Source organism: Quercus lobata, chromosome 3 (assembly GCF_001633185.2).
Source record: "Quercus lobata isolate SW786 chromosome 3, ValleyOak3.0 Primary Assembly, whole genome shotgun sequence".
NCBI lineage: Eukaryota > Viridiplantae > Streptophyta > Magnoliopsida > Fagales > Fagaceae > Quercus > Quercus lobata.
The window spans coordinates 2,816,107-2,820,731 of record NC_044906.1 but is presented as its reverse complement, the minus strand read 5'-3'; positions in this window follow the sequence as shown (position 1 = coordinate 2,820,731).

Genomic DNA, 4,625 nt, shown 5'->3' with positions numbered 1-4,625 from the left:
CTACCTTTTAAGTTTTTTATTTTTATTTCTTTTTTCCTTCTTCAAAACTCCTCCACATGTTTTTGTTAGTACAATAATAATAATAATAATAATAATAATAAAAACAAAAGCACTTGTTTCCATGTTTGGTAGATTGTTACAGTGGTAATCAACAAAATTTGAATTAAAGCTCAATAGTGCTATCAAATCAATTGGGCATAGGGACGGCAATGGGGTAGTGCGGTCGAATGATGGGATCTTCGCTTCCGTCCCGCATGATTTTGTCTTGCCTTACCCCATCCTGGTCCCTTTTTTTTTTCCTTATTTTATTCTCATTCACTTATTCTCTCTACCTTTTAATTTTTTTATTTTTATTTATTTTTTCCTTCTTCAAAACTCCTCCACATGTTTTTGTTAGTACAATAATAATAATAATAATAATAAAAACAAAAGCACTTGTTTCCATGTTTGGTAGATTGTTATAGTGGTAATCAACAAAATTTGAATTAAAGCTCAATAGTGCTATCAAATCAATTGGGCATAGGGATGGCAATGGGGTAGGGCGGCCGAATGATGGGGTCTTCGCTCCCGTCCCGCATGATTTTGTCTTGCCTTACCCCATCCTGGTCCCTTGGGGCTTTGCGAAGCCCCACCCCACCTTGTAATACTCTACTTCTTGTTAATTTTTCCACAACTATTACCATTTTTTTTTAGTAAAACATATTTCATTAATTTATCCCATCAAATTAAACTAATTTTTAGCAAAAACTGATTAATATTATCCAAGTGTTTAACAAAACAATATCAAAATAAAAACGAAAAATCTCATAATACAAAAACAATGATTCAATAGTATATAAACTTGTTTCTAATAAAGACAAAAGAAAACGTTAAAATTGGTACCCTATTTCCAACCTTGCTAGAGAGAAAAAAGAGGTAGAGAGCCACGTTGGGTAGAATAAAATAAACTGATGATATATTTGTTTAAATAATAGTGCTTTAGGATATGAAAAAATCACAATTTTACCCTTATCAAAGCTGGGCGGGGTGGGGTGGGTTTAAAAAGTCTAAACCTATCCTCGCCTTGCCCCATGATGTGGGGCTAAATTCTCGTTCCATTCCCGCCCCACCATCTTTACGGGGTGGGGAAAACCCACACAAGGTGAAGCGAGGTGGGGCAAAATCACCATCCCCAATTGGACATGTCAAATAGCTGTACACACATAGCATACTTAACAAAAAAACACACCAAACAAAGTTAAAAACAAAAGAAACATAGTACACACAAAAGAAATAGAGGGGTTTGGTTTTCGCGAGATAGAGAAGAGAAGAAGAAGAAGAAGAAGAAGAAGAAAAAGAAGAAGATAGAGAGAAGCGATCATAGAGAGAGAAACAAACCTGAGGTAGAGAAGAAACAAAGAAATAAAAGACGAAGGAGCACTCAAAACAAAGGGGGAGTTTCGATGTTGATCGGATGGAGAGGTTGAGAAAAGGAGAGGGAGTTGCATTGAATGAGATAGTTGAAGAAGAAGAGGAGATGGGAGTGTGTTTGAAAGAGAGTTTTTGATCGGGTGTTTTGTTTTTGGGGGACTTGGGCTGAGTTTGCGCTTGAGAGAGTATGTTTTTTTTTTTTCTTTTGATGGGGTTTTGTTTTTAGGGAGAAGGAGAGTGTTTTTTATTTTATTTTTTAATTATTGATGATGTGTAAAATTGTGGAGAGTGCAAAGCTTACGTGGCAAGCTCTAAAGAAGTCAAACAAAAGTCAAAGGTTCCGATTTTATAGTATATATAGATTATAGATAAATGATAGTGTGATCATCGAAAATAAGTGATCTAAATTATAGATAAAGGATAGTGAGATCATAGAAAATAAGTGATCTAAAGAAGAAATTGTTGGATTTCTCTATTTAATTGGGCTTCTACACTTACGTTTTTTCTTTCTTTTTTTCTTTTTAAGCAAGGATTCTACTAATTTGGGTTTTTAGTTTGTTTGGAAACAAAGTTGGACTAAAATTCAATTAATGTAGCTGAAGGCATGTTTATGTTTATATTTAATATGAGGTAGAGGGTTGGGCCTTAGTTTTAGTCCATGATTAACTATTAATGTTAGTGACAAACCTTAGAGCATTTTCAGAAGGCTCTTTAAAGTCACTTTCCTCAAAATTTTGGAAAATAAACCCACAAAAATCAGCTCCAACAATCTCTCTAGTGGTATATTACATAATTTACATCCAAAATTTTGAAATTATATGAAAGGAGTATTACATTTGATTGGGAGATGTTGCAGTGATTTGAAGGCTGGATAAAAGTTTTGCTGAAGGCCGAAGTAAATAGCTGCTAAAGGCCACAATTTATCAAAAGGCCGACATCACGGTAAAATCCAGCTAGGAATCTAGTATTTATCTTAATTTCCAACGTTATATATAGTGTTTTTTTTTAAAAAAAATTGTCGGTTGGGGCCGGGCTCTGACAAGGTTGTCATAATTTGCAATATTTGAGAATCGGAAGAAAGACTATGAAGCTAATCACCCGTACATATATTGTAGTCTATGGACGTCAAAGATGTATTTGGACCATCTAATGGGCTGGGGAGTATAGGTATATATATCTCAATGGGCTGAAAAGTGTTGATATATATATATATATATATATATAATGGCCCAATACAACTATTGAATGCGAAAATACTTGTTGTCATGGGCATGCATGCCCATACATGGATTGTAGGCAATAATGGTATAATTAATCAGATTGGTCTTTGTATCTGGTTTGATCGTAGATATATGTTTTGATGATCTAGACTAAATGATTTGTGGCAAAACATCATGCTCATATGATGAGGATTTTGAAGTTGATGAGTGATGAAAAACAAAAGATGATATATACAGATATTGATGTGTTGGCAAAAGCCGGAGATGAGAAAAAGATTGGAATGAATGGTTTTAGTCATGTGAATTGTGAAGGCTACTGACTTTGCTAATGAGTGATGTAGTTCAAATTGAAGGCACTATAAAGGACAAAGGAAATATTATAATGAACTTGTTATTGAGGTTTTAAAATTGGAGAGACCACAATTAAACAAAACATTTGTCCCTAGCTAGATATATGTTGCAGAATGCCAAAAAAAAAAGGGGCTTGTATGCAAACTCACATAGCTGAGAATGAGGCTTAATTAATCTGGTGAATTGAATTGCAATGGCTTGATTTCTTGACGTTTGTTTCAGTTGCACAGTTCGAAATTATTTGGAGTTCTAGACTCTTTTATATCTACTCTATCGAACATAAATACTTGCTAACAACTTCAAGAACCCTCTTGAAGATTATTTTCCAACAGCTTAATTGTGTATTGGATGCAGCAACTTTAACTGGATCGCTGGATCTTTCAAATTCTTCAACTTGAACTCCAGTTGATGCTTTGAGAGAGCTTGATTAACTCTAACCCAAGATGTACAATGCATGACTATCCAAAAACCTCAAATAACGTGCTCTAGGTCTTGTTTTATACCTTGGCTTAGAATTTACAAAACACTTGATGGATGATGGTTGATTGAGTTAAAATAGGATTCTTTCAGCATGATTCTTAATCAATCAACATAAGAGACAAGTTTCAGTTGATCGACTAAATGTCAAGGATGTGTTGAAATTCCTGACAATTGCAATTCTTCATGAGTTGCAACAGGCAAATGTTTTGATCTTCAAAGTCATTTTGAAAACACTCAAGAAACTAATTTTAGATTACATTCTCACAGTTTGCCAACCTAAAGTTATGAACTTAACAACTTTGGTCCTCTCAATTTTAAATTCTAGTTCAGCCTCTGTGCATATGTGTGACGTGCTCCCTTGCACACGGACGTAACTCATGACAAGTTATTATTGATAGATAAAAAAATAATGTCAATAATATACTCAAATGAAAACCAGTAAAAGTGTTTATCATTTCAAATGTTGTGAAAATTTGTAAAAATTATTGTGTATGTAACACTTATATTTCTCCCCCATGACAGTGAACATGTCAGACTTTTGTTGAAAGTTAGTATTCAACTCTGGGGTTGAATGACAGATTGGACATTGTAGTATATTACTAGCTAGTTGTACACCAACTGTGCAGAAGAATAGACAGGTCATGCATCCTAGTTCTTCTACATGCATGCACCAACTCATTACTCATATTAAAAATATAATCATGTATATAATATAAGAAAGAGATTATGAACAAAGAAAAGCAGGCCATACACTTCAGATTAGGCCGACGTGATTGAATTAAAATATATGTGATACATGATACATCTAATGGTGAAATCTGTCGAGCTGGAAACTTTGAGCACAGAATCTTCCTAGGTCTTCTAAATTAGATCTTACTATTGATTTTTCCTTCTTATTATATCTTCCTGCAATGACTTTATCTTCAATTTTACTTAAACTGGTGTCCATCTTTTAAGATTCCTCACAAGCTTTAGCAGTACTTATTGAGTACTTATTGACCTATTCCCTGAGATTAATGATAAGATGGGGGTGTGGAAAACTATGGTCCTAATTGGGATATATTTGGAAAATTTTGATTGTGGCATAGTTTACTAGTTAGGACATTAACCAAGTGCATGAAATCTGTTATAATCTGATTTGAACTTTGGGGCTTTTGACCTTAT